Below are 26,806 nucleotides of genomic sequence, written 5' to 3'. Positions count from 1 at the left end.
TTGCTCTGCAGGACCAGATGCAAACACCATCATCTACCCCTTAGCTTGTCAGCTACTTCCAGGGCACAATTTGAGGCTGTATGTGAAGGGGCAGGGCTGGGGAGGCGAGGCCACCAGGGAAGGGCAGAGGGGCCTCAGGAAGCGAAGCAGGGTGTGGGATGGAGAGGTCCCCCTGGCTGTGCTGTGGAAAGATGTCGTTGGAAGAGGGACAGGACACCGCTCCTCCTCCCTGAGTCCCCGGCTGCATATCCTGCTGTCTCACTGTGGCTCTGCACTCCTCGGCCAGCAGCTGCGGGGCAGGAGCTGTACTTCGTCCCCGAGGTGACGGCGCAAAAGATAATTTATATTTTGGTGCAAAAGCACCTCCAGCTTCTTCAAGATGAAAGACTCTGTATAAAATTGAATTACGACCCTGCTTATTGGCAGCACCGCTGAGTGTTTCCAAAAGTGGAGTTAAACCCCTTTGGCATCTGCAGGCGGCTGGCTGTAAAGGGTCCTGGCCGTTTCAGAGCCCCACTTCCCCGTGTGGATTCTGCACATGATAAATCACTGTCCTCCAAGTCCAAAGGCGACGTTTACATTCGCCACAGTGAGGAGGATCTCCAACTGGCCCAAGCTGAGGCTGGAGCTCTGGGAGGTGAGGAGCACACACACACACACAAATACGCATGCACACACACGCACACACACTCACACATATGTATTCCTCAGTCATATTGTCCAAAATAGCTATTTCCTTGTCTTGCAAATTCCCATACATTCTCATGACTCTGTTTTTCTTTGTTTTTTACATCAGAGTTCTGACTTGGTCATGCTCCTTCCTTATTTTTTGCTAAATGGCTCTGCTTCATAGATCGAAGGTGTCCATGGGTTTAGCTCTCCTGTCCCAAGCCTAGGACTTGAAGGCCCAGAGCCCTGTTCAGCTCTGAGCTTCTGCTCAGATCTGCCTGACAGAGCTCACCAACCTGGCTTTTTTTTTTTTTAAAAAACCCCGTAGGTGTCTTCTCTTACTCCAGTGGAATTTTCCATGGTTATTTAACCTCGAATTTAGGAAAAGTCAGTTCGGAGGGCTCTGCAGATCCTCCTGAACCCTTCCATCTGATCTGAGAGCGCCATCCCTGGAGCTGGATGGGCGCTTCCGAAGCCAACCTCGCTTATTACCACCTCTCCTCCCTCCCAATGGAAACCTTGCGGTTAAAATAACTCAGGCTCTGTTCAGAGCTCAAACTTAGAGCTGCTTTTGGAGACTGATTTTGGATGTAAAAGTCTCTCAACAGAGGCATCCAATTTGGAAAATTCAGTGCTTCAGCCTCTCAGGAAGAAACAGGGATCTCCTCAGGTAAATGTTTTCTTCCCTTTCTTCATTATTCTGTCAAAAAAAACTGGCTAAGAATACAATCAGTGAACTTTGGAAGGAATGAACTGCTTTCTGGCCTCCTCTTGAAAGCAGGGCTTGTGTCTCTTTCTCTGAAAGAGGATAAAGAGCTGCAGGAAGAGGAAGCTGAGGAGGCATTTTCTGTGGAGAAAGGGCTGGGCCTGCAGGATCTGTTAGCCTGGGATCTGTGGCATCTGGTCATGTCTAGGTCAGGTAGAGCTGAGGACCCAAGGTCCATTGGGCTTTATCTCTGTCTGGGGAAGCGGTGCTGAGCTGGACACATGACTGGCTCACCCAGGAGTGGTTCCCACTGCTGTGTGGAATCTCTCACTCTAATTGAATAAAACTAAGCCAGTTCTCTTCCCTTTGTTACTTCTTTTTAAGCAGTTGAATGCACCACTCTATCTGTCTGTCTGTCTATCTGTATTCCGCAATTTCCTCTACTATTTTCATAGTTTTTAAACCCACACCTTTCTCCAGCGATAGATGATTTAAAAATTTGTCTGAAGTCTATTTTAAAATGTGTTAACATTTTCTTTGAATATCAATGAAAGTAACTATGCTCTTCTGAAAGGAAAGAAGGATGCTTTTGCAGAGGGGGAGGTCCCCTTGGGTCTCCCTTGGGCTGCGTAAGTTTTTTTGTTTGTAAACAGCCTTGACTTTGAAATCTGTCTTTGCCTTTCAGTGAGGCAAAGACATCCTGAAAAATCCATTCTGAAAAGTCACAACTTTTTCTCTGAGTGACTGTTACTATTCTTGAAGTTTTCATTTGAACAAAACTTCATTCCTATTTAATGCTAGAACCAAATCAGTCAGTGAACCAGTTGTTAGTCCAACATTTCTTCAGTATATGCTGTGCCGCAGGACAGAGCTGAGGGAGACTGCGTCAAAAAGCATCAGGACCAACCCGGATGTCTGTCATGTTCCTGGATTCCCACCTAAACACATGAAACGTCACTCAGCACTGCAGATAGGGCACCGTGCTACGCCGACTTCCAGGCAGGCTTTCGATGGTCCGTAGGGCTAAAGTGACCATGCACCACGGTCACTGGAGCTCATTGCATGCTAGGGACCACACTGAGTGTTTTTCAGTCTTTGCATGTTATCTCAACAGCCCTCGTTTTACACATGAGAAGACAAGCCAAGAGGGAGGTGACTGCACAGTGGCACCCAGAGACACAGCCTCCCTAGGTGCTCCAGCCTTTAGTCTGAGGCCAAGGCTTACGGAAAATGTGCCCAAGCAGAAGTGGTCCTTGGCCTGGGGCCAGAAAGGTCATGGGTTGTGGAAATGGCTCGAAGGAGCAGCTCTGCCCTGAGGGACAAGTGGAAGGTTCTAGATGTTTAAGGGACCACACCATAGGACAACACTTGCCCTGTTGGGAGACAGAACCAGGATTGCTGGGCAGAGAGAGTTGTAGGGTCCGGGACAGGAGGCACCATGGTGAGAGAAGTGGGGTGCAGCAGGAGTCCTGTCTGAGGAGAGCTACCTTGGGGCTTTCCAGCCTCTCCCTCACCTGCAGAATTGGCCTCACTCACTCAAGCCCCCTGTCTCCTGGCTCAGGGCCACATCTCACCTCAGCCGCCAGCCTCCCCTGACCCTCTGTGATCACCCTCATTGGCTTCCTTTAAACACTGTGGTGAAATACGCATAGCGTACCGTTTACCACCCTAACCATAGTTAAAGTGGATAATTGAGTGGTATTTAAGTACATTCAAATGCTGCATAACCATAACTACCATCTAGTTCTAGGGCATTTTCATCTCTCCAAATGGAAACCATCCCCATTAAGCAGCTGCTCCTCGTGGCTGTATCCCCAGCTCCTGGAAACCACTAATCTGCTTTCTCTCTCTGTGGATGTCCCCACATTGTTTGGAATCATAAATCATGTGGCCTTCACATCTGGCTGATGTTCCTTAGCCAGTGTTTCACGTGCGTCTGTGGTGCGGCACCTGTCAGTGCTCCATATGTCCTAGGGCTGCGTGGTATTTCCTAGCATGTATGTGTCCTGTTTTGTTCATCCATTCAGCTGATGGACATTTCGATTGTTTCCACCTTTTGCCTATTGTGACTGATGTTACAATAAACACGGGTATGCAAGTTTTTACTTGAGCATATATTTCCTAATCTTTAGGGCACGTACGTAGGAGTGGAATTGCTCGATCATATGGTGATTCTATGTTTAACTTTCTGAGGGGCTGCCAAAATGTTTTCCAGAGCAGCTGCACCACTTTATATTTCCACCATCCATGTAGGAGTGCTCAATTTCTTTGCATCCTTGTGCCAATACTTATTTTCTGGGTTTTTTTAAATAGAGCTAGCCTAGTGGGTGTGAAGTGGGATCTCGCTGTGATTTTGAACTGCGCTTCTCCGGTGACTGATGATGTGGAACGTCTCATGTATTTGCGGCCGTTTGTCCCATTTAATTCTTACTCTCTCTGACTTTTTCTCCTTACACATGTTTAATGACTTAATCACACCACGTCACATTAGGTCTTTATTTAAATAAATTCCTTTTCATCTGTATTCTTTTAGGACTGTATAACCTCGAAGAGGGTGAGCACTCTATCTTGTTAATTATTATATCTTAATACCTATGACAGTGTTTAGAAATATAAGATCTCCCCCCCCCCACTTCCCCCCTTCTCTGTCTTAGTTACTTTCTCATTGCTGGAACAAAAATATCCAACACTAAAAAGTTAATGGAAGAGAGGTTTATTTGGCTCACAGTTAGGGGAGGTTTCAGCCCATAGTTGACTGGGTCAAGGGCAAAGTGTCATGGCACAGTCGCATGGATGAGGAGAAAGAGCCCATCCATGTGTCTGTCCCTTCCAGATCACACGCCCAGTGACCCACCTCTTCGCATCAGGCTTCACTTTACAGCATCACATCCAGCTATAAACCCATTAGTGAACTAGTCCAGGATCGCACACCCATGATCCATCACTTCTCAAAACTCCCACCTAGGAGTACATAAGGCTTTGGGGGACATCTAGATACAAGACATAACACTTTCTTGATCTCCCACTAAATATACATAGAAAACATATACACATAAACATGTGCAGATACATATAACATACACAGCAAATTATGGTTATCTCCAGATCCTAGGCCAACAGCCTCCCCTCATCCTGTTCTTGGATCAGCAGTGGACAGCACAGTGGGCAGAATGCTGCAGCTCACTACAGGTCAGCTGGTCCGTACATCAGCAAGTCTGTACCTCATTCCCAAATCTCTCTATCCCCAGCTGATAAAGCCACAGAGGGATTGCATTACCTTTCCACCGTCCACCTCCCCCGTGGGAAAAGAAGTGGATACCTGTGCCCATGCCCTGAATGAAAGACAGTTAATGGATGGGGTGCAAACTTGTTCCCTGGAGGGTTTATAATGATTGTGTCTTGGTCATGGGCAACTTTTAGAGTCACAGTGGCTTCTTGGTCCCACTGAGTGAATTCTGTTCTTCCAGGTCAATGGTCGCTCCCACTGTGGAGCCCTGGTAAACAATGCCCTGGGTGAATGCAGATATGACATCCATGGAAACAGCTGAGGGTGGGAGCCTGGGGCAAACCCTGTGGGTGAGAGCAGATGCTGGGTCCCACATGACACTGAGAGCCACAGGGCATTGGGGGCCAGGAGTATCAAGCTGTGCCTCACTCAGATTCAGGACAGAAAAGTCTACTCCCAGAATGCTCCTTGTGCAACACACTCATGGGAATTGCCCAATGCACGTGATAGCTATTGTTCCACATGCTGAGTGTATGGAAGAGAACTTTTTATTTCACTGGGAATTTTCTCTTCCCTGGATATGTGGCCAAAGTATGACTTTCAAGGAAGGGATTTATTATTTAGGCTGGAGAATTTTGACTTCTGGATGGGAATTAAGTGGCTGACCTTAGGAAAACTAGCAAGAAAATGACCGTTCCCATCATTCCTCTTTGTCTGTGGATGCTACCAGCACACTCACATATGAGAAACAGAATTTTAGCGAGGATGCAACACTGGCTTTTTACAGGCTTCCACTTCTGTTGTGTGCCTGGAGTCTCCCTGATAGAATCATCTCCCCAGTGCCAAAACATCCCCTCCTACACGGCTCCAGTTCTAGAGGGTTCTTCTGAGTGCTACATGGACACTGCTGTCATGTTGTAACAGCCACCTGTGATATCATGCCACCCTGTCACAAAACGGAGCCCAGTGCTCTTTTTGAGCATTCTCCAGATGGGGTACATGTCTTATTTAATGACAAAACACAAACAAATAAAAAGTCTTCAGAGATGGTCCTTTAGGCAATTTGAAAGTGAAGAAGTCTTTTCTTCATTTGCAAATGTTGGGGCTTCCTAGGATGATGTGTTTCTCTCTCGTTTTGGAGACTGACAATTTTATGCATAAAAATATTAAGAACTTCCAAAATTGCTATGCAAGAATTCAAAGTAAAAACCCAAGAAATGTAAAAATCAAAAAATATTTTAGAAGTGATATAACCTAATTCTATCTTTCATCAAATGCATACAATAAAATATATTTCTCTGCACTGTTTTTTTCCCAGTACTGGGAATTGAACTCAGACCCTTGGCACTGGAGCTACATCCCTATCTCTTTATAGATACTTTCAATGAGAGACAGAGTTTCATTATGTTACTAAGTTGCCTAGGCTGTTCTGGAACTTGTGATCCTCCTGCCTCAGCCTCTCAGGAGTGCAAGGGTCACAGGCATGTGTCACTGCACCTCGTTCTACTCATTTTTAAAATTTGTATTAAAATCACTTTTATCAGAGATATAAAAACAAAACTGTACCTATGAATGGGGCAGGGTGTTGTGTTTTCTGACTCCATGCAATCGCTCACTGATTGTTACACTTGGTCATCCATCAAGTACAGTGTAAGCCCACTAAGCACCCACAGACAGTCCCCTGTGAGGGGTACATGCCACTGTCCTGTTAGCTTAACCCTGGGACTCCAGGTACCACATGTGAGTGCTGACAGAAGGGTGGCAAAGCAGAGGCACGATGTGGGCTCCTCACGTCTAGTGGCCTCCCTGTATTTGAGTCAATGCCCGCCCCTACCATTCCCCACCAGGGGACAGGAGCTGAGAAACCTGTAGGCACATGCTCTGCAAGGCAGTGACGCTCCAAGAAATACTGCGTTCATCACATCCACCATTGTGATGTCAGTAGATTTTGCAGCTACAAAGCTCCGGAGGTCACATGCTCTCCTTTTCCTGTCACACCCTTCCCTGTAAGGAAGCAGCTTTACAATGACAGCTGATGTCTAGGGCACTTTATGCAATCATGGCTCTATTGTTCTGTAGTTGTGCTGGAACAGAAACACTGGTTGGGGTCTTACTGGCAGAGGACATCTGGTCCCAAATGGAGTGACATGCTTTTTCCGGGACACTGCTCCTAGGGAATACATGTTTAAGTAGCAAACAGGGTGACACTACTGCTGGGCCTGGGCCAGTTCAGGATAAAAAAGGGCAAAGCACCAGTTTGGATCTTGACACACATAGTGTAAAATCAGCTTTCAGTGTTCTCCACGGACCAAGTGTGATAATGTCAGTTAGTGTCAGTACTCAAGCAGCACAGCAGGTGACAAAGATAAGTCCACCAAACCACTGCCATTGGCCTTTGAAAAGTGCCATGGGATGTCTTTTTAGTAGCTGTACTTTCCTAGATCTGAATTTGCTTAAACTGATATTCAAGGGCTGGGGATTTAGCTCAGTGGCATAAGCGCCTGCCTTGGAAGTGTGTGGTCCTGAGTTCTATTCTCAGTATGGATTTTAAGAAAAGGCTCTCTAAAAGTGATATTCAAATTATGTTGCATAGCTTCAGCACACATAAGCTCATAGGGATGTCAAAAACTTATCTCCATCTCTTTCCATCTGTATCCCTCTCAAAAACATCAGTTGTACCAGCAATACAGAGCCTCCTTCTTGAGACTGCAATTTGGGATAAAAGTGACCTGGGAGGTCCTCTGGTGTGCTTCCTGCTGGCTCAGGACTTAACCTGTCTCAGCTTCAGTTTCATCGTCTGTGAAATAAAATGAACAAAAGGTCCTTGCCCACAGGGTTGCTGCTGAAGTGTGTGGAACCCTTAGCAGGTTCAGTCCATGCTAACTGCTGTTATCCCAGGTAACCTGTGAACTCCAGAGCTGCTGCCATTTTCCAGCCAACCACCTGCTCACATCTCTCTCCAAGTCTGGGCATAAAGCAGGAGTCTGATGAAGCCACTCCTCCGCTCAGAACCCCGTGAGCACGTAGGCGCAAACCCTTTGGGAAGGCAGGTAAGGTCGCGATGCTGTCCCTTCCACTGCTGTCCTCGTAGGCCCTGCGAGTTTTCCTTTCCGGGACCCAGGCAGCATTTCCCTTCTCCTGAGTGCTCACATGCCCCCAGCCTCTGTGCACCACCTTCTCAGTTCCTCCACCCTACACCTTTCCCTCCCACCCTGCCTGAGTGAGGTCCCATCAGCATCGGAGAAGCTTCTTGGGGTGCATTCCCAAGAGGCTCTCTGCACCTTTACCCTGCACTCCTCACCCTCGCTTGGGACTGTGACTCCCAGGTTATCTCGAAAGCTCCATGAGAACTGAAACTGCACCGCTACTGGACTTCCCCAAGAGTACGCTGTGAGCTGCTTGGCTATAGCTAATGGCAGAAAAGATTGGTTACGCTGAGCTGAAAAGCTGATTATATAGTTATTGTCAATAAGTTATAGTAACAGCAGAGAAAGGGCCTGTTTGGGAGGAAACCAACTGGAGGTACAGATGTGTGTGTCTGTGTGTGCACATGTGTGTGTAAAGCCTCATTTATAAAATACACATATAGCACTTGAAGTTCCTTCTAAATCTAAGTGATGAATTTAAGTTATTGGCCTTTATCTTCTTACAATATACTTTAAAATATTACAGCTTGCTGTATGATTGTTCTATTCATAATTTTTTGAGGAACTACTATAATATTTTTCTACTTTTGAGGACACATTCAAAAAATTGAAATAAAGATCTCAGTGTCCTCTGCACAGTAGGCAAGACATGAAAATGATCCCAGAGTCCATGAGGAGGTAAAGGAGCACAGGAAATGCAGGGCACACCTGCAATGGAGCATGATTCAGCCTGGAGAAGCAGTCAACACCAATCCACCTTCAGAAAGACAAACAACCCCATGATTCCACTGCATCGATTCCACAGCTAGTGCTCCAGCTAAGCTCATAGAAAAGAGCGTGGAATGGTGGTTGCCAGGGACTGTGGGGAGGGAAAAGAGAGAGCTGTTCAGTCAGTATAAAGTTTCGGTTATGCAGAGGGATAAATTCTAAGGATCTGCCGTACAACATTCAGACTGCAGTTACCAATGCTGTATGCACACTTCAAATTTGTCAAGAGGTAGCTGCCATGTGGAGTGTTCTCCAGCCAGTGAAATAATAACAACCAGGACCCCCCTTCCAAGGGCCACCAGAAGCTGGTGAGTTGAGTCACCAAAGGCGGTTAGAGGGCAGAGACCCCGCTCCCGCTCTGGGCCGCAGTGGAGTTGGTGTCTGAGTCAGAACATCAGAGGCTGCCTGTCACTGACTCTGACATTGCACCTGTATGTCAGCATGCAAACATCTCTGGAATGAAGGAGGGCATTGTCTTTCCTTTCCTTAAAGTGGAACAAAAGAAGAACTGTGAATGTGTTATGGCAGGACTCTATGCTTAAGGAACAAAGCTATAATTTATACCAAGAATCATAAACTCATCTCTACGTTAGGATAAATTCAGATTTTTTTTTATCATACATAGCATCACTTGTACAGCCCATCAGTACCTAGAATTAGATTATATATATCTCTTTCTAAGAAATGCCCTCTCTATTAAGATTCTTTTTCACTTTTTTCATTGTTGGTTCCCCAGTAAATGCTTAAGAAACACTTGCTAAAGAGAATTATGGTTCCATTAACTTCATTACTAGATAGGGTCTACTCCGCTGGAGAAGGCCATTTAACCACTGAAGAAACTCATTCCCAAGGAGCAGGCAAGGCCTGAGGCATCACAATTTGGTGGCATGTAGAGAAAGAAATTAAGACTTAGGGGAGTTTGTTACTCCTGGTTTTGTCAGTGAAAAAAATGGGAGGAGACAGAAAATGTGAATCCTCTGAAGGTTTTGGCAATGATAGGTCAAGATCTTTCTTTTGTAACGATGATTATGCTTTAAACTGTGGGTAGGGAGAAGAGATGGGGGTAAGTTTAGGTTTCATTTTCCCATTTTTAAAGACTTTTCTTTAGCACAGGAAAAATAATAAATACAAAGACTGAAAATTTAAAAGCCTATAGTAGAAATCACAGAGAGAAACTCCATGGAGAACGCACTGCAAATCTCAAAAGAGAACTCCGCTGTCGTGGCAGAAAGCAAGTTAGCGACAAGCTCTGAGCCTCTCAGGAAGTTCAAGTGAAGGAAACAGGAAAATCATAAAGAAAATTTCATTGCCAAGGAAAGAATCACAAATGCAGTCAGCTTGCCAGCATGAGCCCTGAGGGTTTAAGGGAGACAGGAACTTTTTGAGCCAATGTGGTAAGTGGAGCAAAGAAGAGAGAAGTGGGTGGAATTTTAAAGTTGAGGTTTTCGTGACAATGAGCTATTGGACAGTAAGAACTCTGCAATGACACTTAAGAAGAATATGAATCATCTCAGAGACGGAAGAGATTTTTTAAAAAGACGTGAAGTGTGAGACTGTGGAGAACACTAGTTCTACTGAAAATCTTACACACAAACTACAATCCATCAGTTTTATTTTTTTCATTTAGCATTTTTTAGCATAGTCTAGGCATGGAGGTTACAAAGTGAATAAAGACAAGCCCAGTCTCTGCTTGCTTGGGGTATATTGATAAATAAGTCATCTAATCGCATTGATGAAGATATATTTTCAAGTAGGTGCCAAAGGGGGAGGAATTCATGTGGATAAGTGACTAGAGGGAATGCAAAAGGAACAGATGGCAAAGTTGGTCAGTTCTCCAAGGAGCTGCAATCTGAGAGTCCCCTCAGCCAGACAGGGGAGAAGAAAGGAGGTAGGTGGAAGAATGCTTCTAGATAGAAGCTCTGTAGAGGGAATCATAGCACCGTCAGGAAACAGAAGGAAGATACACAGAGCTAGAAATGGTCAAGATAAGCAATATAAACTGAAAGACTAGTGGAAGAGGCTATCTCAGACGGATCCTGTGCACCAGCAGTTATGTGACATTTAATCCCAAGAACAGTTTCTTCGGTGATGAGACAGGATCTTCTGGACTCATCAGATTACCCAAAATCACTCACTTGTGTGCCAAAATTGTTCATAGTTTTGTCACTTTCATTGGACCAACGCTTGGACGTGGCTTGTTCACTTTGTCTCTAGATCCTCCTAAGCACGTGTCCTGAACTCTTAACATTTTATTGATGGTCCGAGACACCAAGTTATCTTAGTCGCTTGCGTGCTGCTGGGACAAAATACCTGACACACACAGTTTAAAGGACAAGTGGTTTATTTTGGTTCAAGGACGTTTGTTGGAGGACTCAGTGCAGAGTCTGCTGGCTCCCAGGCAAGAAGGGGCAGGGAAAAGGATCTGGCCAAGGGAAGCCGCTCACATCATGGTGGTCAGGAAGCAGGAAGGGAAGTGAGGATCAAGGAAGGAGACACACCCTTCCAGGCCACCACTCCGTGACCTACTTCTTCAACCAGGTCTCAATTCCCAAAGCACATTTGCTTAGTGGATTAATCTACCGAAGAGTACAGCACGCACATGGTCTAATCGCTTTCCAAAAGTCCAACCTCTAAACATAGAAGTCTTTGGGGGACATCCGAAATCTACACAGAGAGCAAGTCCAATGCCTTTGAGGGATAAAGGCTCCTTGACCGTATGCTCAAGAATCCCATGCTATTTTTTTCTTTTTGAATCCTGGTCTGCTTGTAAATTGTTTCATTTTGCTTTGCCGCCATTGTACCTCTCTAATTTGCTGCTTTCAGTAGTCACAGGAAAAGAAATTAGAGAACTCAACTTCCACTGAATGCTGGAATATGGGCTGCGGGGCTCCCTCAATGATACTCAAGCTCCCTCTATGTCTCCACGCATGCTCCAGATTGCTTACTTAAGGGCGCCTCAGTTAGCACCTCAGTGCTATGCTGTCCAACATGGTGACCACTAGCTACGTATAATCATAATATTTAGTTATTCAAATAATTTAAATAAAGCTAAGTTGAGAATTCAGTCCTTAAAGCACCCAGCCACATCTCAAGTGCTCAGTACCCACGTGTGGCTGCTGGCCACATATACAGCACAGGTACTGAACATTTCTACTATCACAGTGAGACCTGTCGTACAACACTGTCATAATGTATCATAGACAGCATATTGTAGAACCAAACAATTGACATCACTGCTGCTAATGTGCTACCCTCTATTTGACAGCAACTCCAGGTATGCCCCATATACAGAACTGCGTGTGGCTTTGCTTATTCTGCTAAGCTTACAAAAATACATCGTGTAAATTATTCCTTGCAGAATTGTTATAATTACTGTAATACTATTGAAGAAATGCTCAGCTATCTGCTATTTCCAGCAGAGAAATGGACTTGAAGCTAATTAAAATTCTACAGTTGCTCATGGGAAAATCTGAGCTCTTGCTTAATTCACCTTCCCACAGTGTCTCCAAATAGATAAAAGTCATATATGCGTCATGCAATCTTAACTGATTTGAGAGATTCCACAACTCCACAAGAGGCTTGGTCAAGTCATTGCTCGACCTTGAGAGACCAGGTGCAAGCAGGAACCCGTGGCCTTCACATACCCGAAATGCTCATTTTTAAATAGAAAAATCAGCTCATTGAATTGATGAGCGGGTTACCCTGTACTCTAAGCTCAGAATAACAAATGAAGAACAGATTGAAACTCTTCCAGCTGAATGTCATAGGAAAGTCATGTCAAGGTGTGATGAATAATGCATTAGTGATTTCTTGATTTTCATTAGGTAGCAGCTTGAGGATGTGATCGTGCCTTGAGATTTACATAATAACAATGGAAGTGGCATTAACCCATTAGCACTACGCCCCACAATAACTCAAAGTAGTAAGTAGCCTTTTCCACATCTCACAGATGAAGAAATCAAGTTGCGGGATGGTAGAGATGGGTACAGCAGGAACTCAGCTCAGGCCTCATCTGGCAGGGCAGCCCTCACACACCACCTGCCCTGGTGGCCTTCTGGTTCCAGTGGATCAGTCCTTGACTTTGGCAATGAGAAAAAAAGTAAACACAGAATTTTAAAATTTTTTCCTGGCTTGTGGTCAACTGACTTCACATGATAAGTTTCAAAGAGGAGTTCCATTGTATTTGAACAACAAACCAGTATGCAAATAGGAATTCAAAAACACTGCCAAAAGTGTCCAGGATGAAGGAGAACAGCCAGTATCTTACTATCTGATTTGGTCATTTTTCCTTACCACTGAGCTGGACATAAAGCTTGTCCCTGGCAGGGCCAGTGTTGTAGGACACCCTGGCCTAGCCAGGGACTCCTGGAAAATTAGCTGCTAACCTGAAAGATGCACAAATATTTTTCTGGAGACCTCTCCTGTGCCAGGCATTCACATACAAGAGGTGAATGAGGTTTGGTCCTTATGTGGGAGCTGTTTGTCGTCTGTCCTGTTGGTAAGCAAATAACTATGACACAAGACCAAGCCTTAAAACTGGAACATGTGAAATACACATCTTCAACCCCAAATTCAAAGTTACAATGGGTCTCATGGGGATGCAAGATTACAGAAGAGGCGAGCTGGGCAGTGGGTTCTAGGCTGTTAGGGAGGGCTGAGGCCAGACCAACAAGCCACTGGGCTAGTGATGTCCACTGTCGAGGACACAGGGCCAAGGCCAGGCCTGGAATTAATTTAGAACTGTGGATTCAAAAGCCGTGATTCATTTACCCAGGAGTGGAATTGGCTTTAATAATTGACTGATAAGTATCTATCAGCAAAACTGAATTACTAGAGAGAACAGTTTTAGGGGTCAGAGAAAATCTTCCAAAGATGAGAGCCATGTGCTCACTCATCAGGAACTGAATGAGAAAATTGGGAACTGCAAGTTCAGTGCAGGAGACAGAAATGGGGCCAATGGGCCAAGGTAGGGTCCAGAGCTCTAGGGTACAAAGAAAGGACACAGAGTTATCTGGAGGCCAGAAGGAAGCACAAGGGGTAAGGATGAGACGACCCGACCCCCCCAGAACCACACTGTAGGTGGCAGGGCCTCAGCCCAAACCCACCCTGGACTGAAATACTTCCATCTTGGGACTGACAGCCTACGCAGACAATCTGAATGGAACTCATTTCCGGTGCAAACAGTATGTTCTTCACACTCCCAAATAGGGTATTTGGTGCACTTATTTCAGAGTATGTAGGAGGAGGCAAAAATGGGAAACTACTCCACACCTCGGTGAGATCAGGGGAAGAGAAATCTGGGTAATGAAAATGACAGAGAATGAGCAGGCTAAATATGGGAGGTGTGTGGGAAAGAAAAGAGGGAGGAGTGGGCAGCCCGGCCACCGTGGCAGCAAGTTTCCAGCAGCAAGAGAAATGGTTTCCTCCCCCAGGCCGCCAGCCAGTGGCCCTTGGACAGCATAAGGGCCTCCCAGGCAGTGCTAAAGCCCTGCAGCTCGCCACATCTTTTCTGCAAAGCAATGATAACTCCATACGCCTGGAAGGGAGATTTGCTCTTTCCTACCTCCGGTACTGTACGGTAACCTTCCATTAGCAGTGAGCAAATTTTCATCTTGATTTCAGCACGAGGGATGACGAAGCAGGAAGGCAAGTTCCTAAAGATTCCTAAATTGGAGCAGAAAGAAGGATCGAGTTCTTTCCTTTCACATGATAGCAATAATCTCATGCACAGTCCTTGTGGTCTTAGCAAAGTATTCTGTAAGGAAGACAAAGCTCATGAAGTCCTCAGCCCTTTTATGATTTGTCCAGTCTTTCAGGCGAGGATACAATTACTGCAAGCAGTAGTCAGGATACCAATATTCTTCACAACCAAAGAGTTTAGAGTTTATTTTGAAGATTCTTGTCAAAGGTCTTGGACCTCCTGGTCCTGGAAGAGTCTGTAAACTACACTATACCCTGGGGTTTTTTTTTGGCTTTAGTGCTGCTGACCGGAGTCAAGTCCTAAAGCTCAGAGTGCTGCTCAGGTAATAAAGAGAGCTACAAGCAAGGGCTAGGGCTCAAGGTATATTTTTAGGAGCTCAGAATAGAAGGCACTGGGCAAAGCTATAAACATATATGCATCGCTGATTCTGGAAGTCATCCAGTCTGTCTTTCTGCTCCGGGTCTATGTCCATCTGTGTATCTCGTCTCATTTCTCTCCATGGGCAGTTATGTGCTCTGATTCCACTGAAAGGTCAAATCCAAGTTTTCCTTGGATAACTTCTGACATGTGCCAGAAGTAGAAAATCCCTTGTAAGCAATGCTAACCTGTGACCTGGAGCACTACCATAACGTGCTCATGGGCAACACGAGCACAGGGACACCCACAGTGGTTGAAGAATGGACACCAGTATCCCTCCTTATCCCTGAGGGCAATTCCTTGGTTGTGTAATCTCAGTGCTGGGGATCCAGCTCCTTCCCACCTTCAAGCTGATAAAACCAATAGATTCAATATGCAAAACTTTGGTGCAAATGTACATTTGAATTCTCCTTTTGATATATCCTTTTCATTACTCTTTCCCCCAAATTTGTGCTGTGGTTAATCCATTATTTTAAGATTTGTCTACAATTTCTCTTTTCTGGCTTCCTCCCCTTAGAACAGATCACATTCTTTTCATGTTCAAAATTCACAGAAGTAGTTGGCTTTCTTTGGCAACCATCTCAATCCATTTTGTGTCTCTGTATCAAGCACCTAAGTATTTGGTACAGTGAAGAGGTTTGCTTAACTCACGGCTTTGGAAGCTGACGGCCCAAGACCGGGTGATAGGGTAGCTCTGTCTGCTTGATTCCTGGTTGCATTATTGCCTAGCAAAGGGCACTGTGTGTGTGCATGTGCGTGTGCATGTGTGTGTACACGCATGCACACATAAGACGTCATGTGGTGAGGCAGAAAGCAGCAGGAGTGGAAGGGGCTGAATCACTCTCTCATAACAACCTGCTCTCCAGGGAGCTAATCTGTCCCTGTGAGATCTGACCCAGCCTGTGAGACCTGCATTAATCCCTCCACAAAGATAACTATGAACCTAGCCCTCTGGTGTTGCTACTTCTTAGAGGTCCCAGGTCAGTGCCACAGTACACCAGTGACCAACCTTTCAGCATAAGGACTGTGAAGGTGCAAACTATCTGTCATAACCGTAGCAGGTACCTCCTGCCACATCAGGATTTTCACTTTTCAATGGTACCCCAAAAAAGTGAATCCTGAGGCCAAATGGAGAAGCCAGGCAGGGAGCTAGGTCCATTCTCTAGCTGGCTGCCTGCTGTCCCTCCCCAGCCATTCGAGCCTGTGCCTCAGGGGAAGTGCATATCACCCCAACCACAGGCTCTGGGTAGCTGCTCACAGACATTCAAAGCTGAAAAACTAAACATCTAATAGCCAAGTAGCCAATGTGTAGGCTCTGGTGCTTCCTTCTGAAGGCTCTAAACCATTTACTGGGTGGCTCCTGACACAGAACTGAACTTTGTGCTCCAAGATGAGGCTTGTGCCTCCTAGTTTCTTTGGGTTTGGAAAGCTAAGAACAACACTTTGGCTGCTAGCTCCTGTTTGTGAGGTTTGGGGATTCCAAGGGGAATGGGAGCTACTTCTGGTCTTGACTCTGATGGAAGAAGCTCCCAGCTGCTCGGTCTGCCTGCCACTGCATGCCAGTAGATGCAACTCCACACCAACGTGCCCCTGCACTGTGACCTTATGTCCTTATGACACACAAGTACAGCCGATGGCCCTTGCCCAGCTCTGTTTCCCTCCCCTCCCCCTCCTTCCCTTCCCTTTCTTCTCCCCTCCCCAGCCCCTCCTCCTCTTCTTCCTCCCTTCCCTTTGCCTGTGCCTTGCCCCTTCTTCTTCCCCCTCGTCTTCTTTCCCTTTCTCATTCCCTTCCTCTCCCCCCTCTTCCCCCTCCTCCTCCTCATTCTCTTCAGCAGAGCTGACACTAGAATCCAGTTTACGCCCTTCTCTTCCACTGAGCTAAGCCTCCAGCCCCTGCACTCGACTTTTCCTTCTGGAAAATCCCTACATGTTACAGAAAATATACTCCTCGGTTTTAGACCTTAAGTAGATTGACTATAAAGAGCTTGAGTAGAGTTCAAACACCGTTACTGCTCTGGTGAGGAACTGAATCCCCTGACGTGTGTCCACCCCTGACCTCCCACAGCCCGCAGGTCAGCCCTGTGTGTGCCCCTCCTACCCTGCCTGCTGCTCAGCCCTGCTTTTGACTGGAGCTCCCTTTAAAGATAAATTTAAACGGAAATTCCACTCTGCTACTAGAATCTCATCCAAAATCACATCTATTTTTGAAGAGCTTTTTCTCAGGTCTGTTAGTGATCTTTTAATGATGCCAAGCGACTGTCAGGAACCCTATTGTGAAGCTTCACACAAACGCCCAAGTCAGTGGTCTTTAAATCACCATCATGCTCCTCCTCTAGAGCTTAGGTGGTTTTATTTAGCCAAGAGGGTGGCTCCAGGCCCGTGCACCTGAGTCAGAGGGTCTGAAGGACATTAGATGGGCTGGGCCTGCCCGGTTCTGCACAGCCCGGACCTGTGCTCAAGGCCAGGCCCACACCGGCTGGCATTCCCAGTCCTGCCATGGAGCCTGGCTCCTGTCCTCTCCCTGCCCCCACCTTCTTCACCAATAGCATCAGAACCAGGACGCCTCATGCGGGCAGCTGTGTCCCAAGGCTTAGACACAGCACAGTCCCTGCAGCAACTTGATTTTCAGTTTCTGCCGTTCTTTCTTTCTTTCTGTTTGGGATGAGATTTTGCAGTGCTGCCCCAGCCGCCCTCAAACACGCAATGCTCCTGGTCCAGCCTCCGGGTAGCCAAGGTTATCAGAGTACACCATCACACCCAGCGGTTCAGGCTTCTGAGATTCTCATCAGCCAGGACCTCTGACTGACACTGAGAGGGATTTGGGAGGATGAAAGAGTCAGAGGCTGAACATTCAGCTCATTTCTTTTAACCACTTCTTTTACTCACTCCTTCCCTGGTAGATGAAATATTTACTCCCCAAAAACTTATCAATCAGCAAGTAAGTCAAAAGCATCCCTGGCAGGCTTTGGAGCTGTGTGCACTGTCAGGGCACCTTGTAGAGACATCAGCCTTGGAAACAAAGAAATACACAGAACAGTATTCATCGCATCGCTGGGTTTTGCAGATTTTTGAAAATAATAAACTAAAGAAGATAGTTCTGAAGAGAAATGACAACATATTCTCTGTTGTGAAAATTAAGCAGGTTGTATATGGATACATACATTCTTTTTGACCATTTTCATCAACATAAATGGAAGCAAAACAAACCAGTCATTCTGAATTTATTTTGAAACAATCATGTTTTCATGAATTGTGAATGACTTGTACAGTAGAGTTGACGTATGTGTATGCGTGTATGTGTGTGTGTGTGTGTGTGCGTGTGTGTGTGCTTTTGAAGCCTCAAGTACAGAAAAGTGTTTCTGTTCACTAGACATCTGGCATCTACTGCTCTATTCCAAGTGATTAACTCATCCACCATGACTTCTCCCCTTTTAGATAAATCAGACATCATCACTGGCTTCAAGGATTGTGGCAGCCACCCGATATTGCATGACAAAACTACCTAGTGAACTCTAGATATTTTTGTGTATTTCAGAAGAGATTTCCTAAAAGGTTTTCCAACATTTCTGTCTCTAGACACCCATTAGTAGCAACTAAAAAAATGTGAAAGAAGCAGCTCCGCTTCACACCCTTTATCCTGACGTTCCGCTGAGACCAGGCAGATGGAGTCACAGCAACAGCTTTGTAAGTGGCAGCCAAAGGGAGCAGCCAGACCGAGCAGGGGAGAAGAGGACAGATGCTCTAGCTTGAGCTTCTGCTTCCTCACAGGTAACCAGTCCCTGACACCCTGTGATTCAGTTCTCTGGACCCAGAGAAGCTGTGGAAGCCAGGACCACTGCACCATCACCAGTGGAAGAAAGCTGCCTGTCTCAGAGGGAGCCCTTGGTGCATCTAGGGAAATGACTTCTCCAAAGACATGGGGTGGATGGGAGAAGCCGGCCTGAAATTCCAGATTCAAGCCCAGCCCAGGGCACAAACATCACATCCCCAATATACTATGCTAGCACCAAGAAAAGACATTACTTGGATAAGCCATTTTGCCATGAAAGCCTTCTCAGGTTTTCCCTAGGAGGGAAAATGGAGCTCTGCTCAGTGGATGAGAATTCTTTTTGCATAGTGCTTCTCTGGTGAGATGGAAACACACTATTTGTTCTCATCTTCTTGTCTTCCCAAATCCCGGTCATTGAAAAGCAAATGGACTTCATCCAGTCTCTGACTATGGGTCACTGCATTTTGAATCTTACTGTTTTTAAAAGAGATGGAAACTGAAATCAATCAGGGCCTTTATCTTTCTATCTCTCAAACTATTTGATTTAGAACCTGAGTCTCAGCTGGCTGATCACCTCACTTGCTTTGAGTAAACAGATGAATCAAGAGGTCACAGTAGGGACTGGGGATTTAGCTCAGTGCTGTAAGTGGTCCTGGGTTCAATCTGTGGTACTGATAAAAAAAAAAAGAGGTCACAGTAGGATTCCTCCAACTCTGGCTGAGCCTGACACGCTCAGAGAACAGCGGTGTGTCTAGAACTCCTGAGGGTGATAGATTCTCTTGAGCCTCCCCTGAGCAGAGTGAACACCCTGTTCTCTATGTTAACATCTGCCTTGGGAGTTTGTAGCAGGATCAGCCCTCCAGGTCATGATTCTTAAACCCAGGCTTCTGTGTTCACTAGACTCACTCTCTGCATTCACTATACTTAAGGAAAAAAATTATGAAATTCCTGTGATGTTTCAGATCTCATGCTAGGTCTTTGTCAAAAGGGATGAATAAATAACAGCCCTTCCCCTTCACCCTCCTTTCTGCACACTCAGAGTCAGTCCAGATGGACAACTGTGTGACTGGTGGAATGATGTCAGAGAATGGTACCCAGTTTGCTGGCCCCGTGGCTTCCTGTACCATGGCCGCTATTAGAAATATGGTGCCAGCCATCAGCAGTGGACTCCTGTACACCCTTACAACTGGGCAACAATAGTGAGGACTGGTAGGTTGAAGGGAAGGGAGGAGAAAGAGGGCTGAGTATGCTCAGCTCCCCCACTGCTGGGCTGTCGGTTGCCACCCGGCCTCCTTGCCTGGCTGTTGTGGGAAGGCCTGGAGTCTGGACAGTGACTTTACTTCACCCACAAGGAGTAAGAGTCACCCCTTAATAGGAAGAGCTGTAATTCCTACCCAAGATTCCTGCTAATCAGCTTTTCATTGTCACAGTGAAATACTTAAGGAAGGATTTTTTTTATGCAAAAGAGAGGTTTATTTAGCTCACGTGGTCCAAGGACTTGCCTCTGGTGGTGATGTTTTTGCTGTACAGTAATGAGGCAGCACAGGGCATCTCATGGCAAAGACGGGAAACATGCTTGTGCATTCATGTCTATGTGATCTCTCTGTCCTTAGAAAACCAACAGAATTCACTCCTGGTGCCTCTCAGGACTTGAGTCCTAACCAATATCTGAAAAGACTGTCTTTAAGCATCCTTTTCTTACCTCACAACAAGAGTTAAATTTCAACACATGAAGTCTTGGGGAGCACTAAAACAATACATAAACCACACTAGTGCAAAGGTGGGCAGAAACGCCAAAATGGCACCCAGGATTTGGACGCAGATTTAGTTATATCAATGGGCACTGATGGAGATCATTCCTGGAATATCAGGCCCTGATCTCTGGTGATGTAGGGCTTATATGACCTAGCTAGCAGGAAGTACAGCAGCAGAATGGTTTGCCAATTAAGGATTGATTTATACAATGTGCATCACAGTGACCATCTCTTTCTAAGTGACAAGAGAAACCAGAACTGGAACTCTTACCTGGACAACTAAAAAACTGAAGTATACTGGCAGGGGCAGTGGTGGTGGTGGGCATTTTCTGGGGCACTAGCTCCAAACTCCAAGACCGTGGTTTATCCCACTATATTTACCCCTCTACTCTGACAGAAAACAATAGACCAGTTCTACAGAAAGGAATTAAAATCTACCAAAACTAAGAAATTTACCCTGTGCTTTAATACTAGAGATAAATATCTGTAGCCTTTTTAGAAAGCTATTTGATTTTCAGACTGATCTAATTTCTTTGTTCATAAGACATAGTCAAACATTTTTAAGTCACATGCATCAGACTGAAAGTGTTCAGTTCTGCTGGTTTGAAAACATTTACAGATTTTCAACCAGTGTACCCAGGGTATGAGCTACAGGAAGTACCATGGTTAGAAAAAGGAGGTGGGTCAAAGGACTGAGCTGCTGTTTTCAAGAGTGGGAATGCAAATCAGGCTAGGTAGTCAGTAATGATCAGAATTTATGACATGGTGCTCAGCATGCAGAATTGACTGAAAATCCAAAACTAAGGACAGAGGCACATTCCAAATATAGAACTTTGCACCTTGGGCCTGCTCACATCATCCTGGAGACAGGTACAAACAAAAAGAGATGAACTCTCGACCACTTGTATAATGCAATCCGCCAACCCCACAGCAAACTTTCTTTTCCCCTCTACCTGTACGGATAACGTGCTCCTCCTGTGTAGATGCCCTGGTGAGTGGCAGGCCATTTACATCTATGTGTCCACCAAGATGACAGAGGGGGAAGGTCCATGTCCAAAAATAGGCAGAGACAATACATCGGCTCTATTTCTGCTGCTTTTCTGAACAGTTTGTGTTTAGTGCTTTCTGTATATATTCATTTTCCCTTAAGAATATTGTTTTTAAATGAATACATTTGTATTTTTTGTGATGATCTATTGTTTGAAATTTGTTAGTCTCCCATTTCTCTAAGTAGTTGGTAAAGAGAGTTTAATAAATTCTGTCTGCAGTCATTCACTTTGCCACATAATTTCAGCTTTCAGCACTTCAAAGGAGTTTATTTAAAGAGACTTTCTGGAAGGAGGACTAGGTTAATATTGGAAATTGGCTTCCACGAAACTCTCTGCAATGTCACAGATTCCTCCCACACAGATGTGGAAAGCACGGATCAGGAAAAATCACCTTCATGATGACTCTTAAGCAGGACAGGCAAACTGAGGCAGATGTGACACTGGAATCAGGGCTCTGGGCCCAGCTGCGGTGACTAGGGACCCATATCCCCTCAGCCACCCCACATCCCTAACGCCCTGCTCACTGTAACTCCTGACATGCACCTTCCGTTCCCTTGAGTCTAACCGCCATTTCCTCAGCGCATAACTGACATGGCTCTCCCTGGGAGGGCTCTTTGTCCTCTGACTGTGTGAGGGCATCTATCTCCCTGCAATCAGTCTTCTGTGATTGTGTGAGGTGTCACTGAGCCTCTGTTTACATGGAATGTTTGCAAAACACTTGTTTGTATTAGAATCCAGCACCGCTTGTCCCCCAACTTGATGGGAGCAAAACTATGCTGCTTCTTTGTCACATATTCTTGAGCTAGAAAGAATCCGATGGTCAGGATTCACTGGAAAATATAAAAATATCATGGAATTGCAAAGACGAAATAATTTTGCACAAAACTTGTGCAGACAAAGCAGAATAAGACCACTCATTAAATTTCAGGATGTGTTCATTTCTGCTGGATTCGTGTATTTCAAGCTTCCTCTTGCCTTGATGTCATGATTCAAAACAATGTGACTTTACCACTAAGGGCACAGATCATACAGATTTGTACAGTTCAAGGCAATCAAATTATTCCTTCAAAATAGCTGAAAAATTGAAGTTGAGTTCATAAAAAAACAAAAGATTAAAACAAGAAAGGTTATACATCTTAGAGAAAAAAAAGCTAGTGATTGGCAGGTGGTCTCCTGTCCTAGCACTAGGATGGCTGCTTCATTCTCCTCAAAGGAATACAGGAAGACTTAACAATCTGAAACTTAAAGTACTAGCAGAATAGACCTTGGTTGGGACTATCGGTATTCGTAGAGTGCAGATCTTTACTATGTGTACTCAACAGAGTTCTCCAGGGAGACACACCCAGTACACATGTAGGCAGACAAATAGGTACATAGACACATATGATCTATTACAAGGAATTGGTTCATGCCAGTGTGGAGGCTAAGAGGACCCAAGACTTCCAGGGTAAGGTGCTGAGCTCGAGAGCCAACAGAGCTGATGGTGTAGGTTCAAGTCTGCTGGCCAACACTCCAAAGACCCAGAAGAACTGATGTCTCTATTTCTGCTTAGAAGCAAAGAAAAGCCAGTGTCCTGTTTAAAGGAAATCAGGAAGAAGCAACTCTCTTACAAGAGAATTAGTCTTTTCATTCTATGGGGGCCTTCAAGTGACTGGATGAGACCTATCCACATTGTGGAGGACAATTTGCTTTACCTAGTCTACAAATTGAATCTGTTTTCTTTTTCCTTTAATGGGTATGTATTAGTTAGGAAGCTAGTGGATCTCACTTTGGCATATTTTGTACATGCATGTAACATACTTTGATCATGCTCTCCAATACGCACTCCCTTTTATTCCTCCATCCTCTTCCTCTTCTCTAATTGTCTCCTTTATATTTTCATATCAGTCTCTCTTTTTAAAAAGATCTTTCCCCAAATTCCTCATTTCAGAGAAAACATCATATTTGACTGTTGTCTTAGTTACTTTTTACTCATTGTTGAGACAAAACACCTGATGCCCAGAGTTGGGGGAAGGAAAGGTTTATTTCTTACAGTTCTTGGAGATTTCAATCCATATTCAGTTGGCTCCAAGGCAGGGTGGCATGGCGGGGCCGCGTTCATGGCTGCTGTAAACTGCAAGGCATGAACTGGCAAGAGAGAGAGACACACTTTCTTCCTGCCCTTACATCATATCCTGGCTCCACACCTAGGCGGGTGTAGCACTCACACCTCCAATCCGAGTGCTAGAGAATGCACCAGTCACAAACTCATAATTGCCTGAGGCTTGGGGGCCACTGACATAAACCGTGACTACTGTCTAGTTCTGACTTAGTTAACACGTTGGTAATCTTAATCTCACCCCAATAATCTGCATAGAAATACCCAGAAGAATAGTAGACCAAATATCTAGGCACTCACGGCTCAGTCAAGTCAAAACATAAAATTAGTCATCACATTGTATTTTATGTTAAATCAAATTAATTTCTTTCTTTAATCACAAGAATAACAAATGTTTTCAAATTTTTTAAAATTGCTTTGCCCATTTGCCTATTTTCTGGTTGAAATCTCTGTTTGTACTTCATGTCTCACTTGTGCTTATGTTGGGAGACACAAGTTTTATTTCATTTCCTTGTAAAATTCTAGATTGCAATACTGGTAACTTGGTAAATAAGCACTTAACATTAACTATTAAAGTGCCACTATTGCCAAGTGTGGTGGCTCATGCCTGTAATCCCCATACTCGGGAGGCTGAGGCAGAAGAATCATTGTGAGTTTGATACCAGCCTAGGCTACAAAGTGAGCTCAAGGCCAGCCTGTACTGCACAGAGAGACCCTGTCTCAAAAAAGACAAAAAATAAAATAAAATAAAATAAAATGCCCCTACCTACCTCTAGATCATTTTTTTGTGCACAAGGAACTCTTCTATTGAGCAGGGAAGGACACTTAGAAATGTATTTGTTTACCTCCAAAACACTTTGTGGTCATACAGAAACATTAAAAAGTCTCTTGTCAAAACACTCAACCTCCAAGATCCATGGGAATATCCATAAACGGAAACTCTGATATGAGTAGCTATTTAAAGAAGCCCTCATTTGGAAAACGACTGTTTGCCACTGGTGGACATGTCCAAAGGGTATGGGAGGTGAGATTTGGTGTCTAGTTCTTGGTGTGGCTCAAAACAGTTGGTAGACCTGGGATAAATGACTCACTTCATCCTTAAAAGGGCATTTCCACTTATAGAAATCTCTGCCTTTGTACAGTACTAGATCATTTCTTTCTCCTTATCATGGTCAATACAAGAGATAAAAAGGCTTCATCAACGGAGACAGGAAAACGAGGCATATCTGGAATCAAATAGGTTATCTTTAAAAATACAGTTTGAGTTAAATTTCACATAATTTGATCAGAAAAATCTTTTTTTTTTTGCAGTTTGTGACATTCATTAATTGTGAGTTGTCACCATCTTCCTATGCCAACATTTTTGCAAAAGCGCCCATATCCGAAGGTCTTAGAATAAACTAGAGCTTTTCTTAGCATCACCTGAGAACAAATTCTACTTGTCATCCTCCAGGAAGCTGGGTTTGACAGCTAATGGATCTGTTTTGTTCTAACGATACACGTTCCAAGGAACTTTCTAAGGTTCCTATCAGTTTCCATTATCAGTGAGCTATATAAATCTGTATTCATAATTATTCATTTCCAAGAAAAAACAAGTTAAAAAGCACAGTTACACTTAGACATACTACTTAAACAAGGTCACTAAATTTATCAGAAACTAAGAAATCCACATGGGGCTGGGGATTTAGCTCAGCGGCTTAAGCGCCTACCTGGCAAGTGTGAGGTCATGAGTTTGATCCCCAGTACCAAAAAAAAAAAAGAAAAGAAAGAAAAAAGAAAAAGAAATGCACATGTCCACTGACCCTTCAGCTCTAGGCACATCTGAAGGACCATCCTACTCCAACAGAATTATCAGTAACATTGGAGTTGATGGCACTACACACAGCTTCTAAATATTCTGCTAGTAGTCTACTAATCCAGGAGCTGCTATGCACCCAAGATGTGTCTGGGCAGGTCTGGGGGACACTGGTCTCCTTTTTGTCAGGCACTTTCGGTGCCATGGCAGATTGTCATTCACATCCAAGTCAGAGGCTTTGACTCAGCTCCATGCTTTAATTTAGCCAAATCTTCCTCCAAATCTGTGATCCAATTAAGTCCTTCAAAGTAAATTGAACACAATAGTTTAAACTTGATGTGGGTCATCTATAACCAAAATATTCTTTTACTAATACATAAAATATCAGACATAGCTACCTTTCTTTTCTGCCTTAATTTCCTTTCCCTACCTGATCTGGCACACCGTCACTGGATGCGTGTACCAGATGCCCAAATGTCTTCTTGCTCCCAATAACACTGATGCCTGATGCTGGACCTCAGGAACTTGCCTTCATCTGAGAACACAAGGGGGTCAGCAGCAAGGAGAACTGGCTAGAGTTAGGGGCTGACTCATTGTTTTCCAGTGAATTTGGCACATCTGGCTAACCCTGATGCCACTCTGAAATAGGGGTGCTGTGGTGGAAGGGAGACTTCCCTCCTCCTCTCCCTAAGCTGAAAATGGTCTTGGGAGACTTGAGCTGTCATGTAGCAGTGTAGCTGAGCAGCAGATACCAAGAACAGGAGGGCAGCGGAATGGAAACACACAGTGTGCAGGCCTGGGCTTACCCTGGGTGACTGTCACTAGAGTGCGATTGAATGGGGGCCAGGGGAGGGGTGCCCAACAGGAGCATTGCGAGGGGGCCACACCCTCTAGATGGCCTGGGAGTGGGCTTGGTGCCTGGACTGCAGGGTGTGAGAGAGGGGCCAGCAGGTCCATGGAGCAGCTGATCCTCTGCCCGAGTGTGATTAAGAACCTGGCTGCAGGAAGTATGTGATGAGGGAGTTTGACTTGACATTTACCATAGATCTGCAGAAAAGTGCTGTGATCAGATGAGCTAACGGGTAGATTTGTTACCCAGGTTCCCTAGGAAAGCAGAGCACAGAGTAGAGGGTGAATAACAGAGCCCCAGATGGATGGTGTCACCAAAGCCACAGGAATACATTGGAAGGGGTGAAAGGGAAGGGTACAACTATTACAAGATTCAGCTTCTTGCTTCTAGACTTGCTCCTTTGGGAGGAGACAGAAGGAGGTACCGAAAGCTGTGAGCCTCCAGAACCCAGAAAAACTCTTTTTTAATACAGCTGTTTAAAGGTGAGAAGGAGAGAAAAAGAACAAGGAAACCAACATCAAACCTTTTAGAAGAAAGGCACAAATGCTGCATAAAAGCTTGGTAATCCTTTTAAGATGAGAGTTCCAAAGTGGTTCGAGAATTTCTTTGTCCATGCCCCCCCCCCAACTCCTTAACTATTAGACCAAACCCCTGGGCCATAAGGAATTAATTCCACCTGGTTTTAATCTAGGCACCATCTTAGCAATTTAGACAGTGCATTAAAGAAAGCATTTTGTGTACATATATATTTGTATATATATTTTCTGCCCAAAGAGCAATACCGATATTGTTTCTCATTTTTGCTCTTTGTGGAAGGACAAAGGGTTGTTTGAAAAATTAAATATTTTATTAATAATA

At 44.8% G+C, this 26,806-nt stretch overlaps 1 protein-coding gene across 1 annotated transcript in view; it reads left to right on the top strand.

The window, feature by feature from the left end:
- The first annotated feature begins 1,182 nt into the window (after positions 1 to 1,182).
- Positions 1,183 to 26,806, top strand: part of Jcad (junctional cadherin 5 associated) — an 85,023-nt gene continuing 59,399 nt past the window's right edge. The window contains exon 1 of the mRNA XM_063253767.1: positions 1,183 to 1,339. The gene's annotated coding sequence lies outside the window, so the exon portion shown is untranslated. The remainder of the gene's footprint in view (positions 1,340 to 26,806) is intronic.

This window comes from Cavia porcellus, unplaced genomic scaffold, assembly GCF_034190915.1.
Source record: "Cavia porcellus strain 051 isolate PalLab524CR breed Dunkin Hartley unplaced genomic scaffold, mCavPor4.1 scaffold_7, whole genome shotgun sequence".
Classification (NCBI taxonomy): domain Eukaryota; kingdom Metazoa; phylum Chordata; class Mammalia; order Rodentia; family Caviidae; genus Cavia; species Cavia porcellus.
The sequence above is the reverse complement of the archived record's forward strand: the minus strand, read 5'-3'. Positions and strand labels throughout refer to the sequence as shown.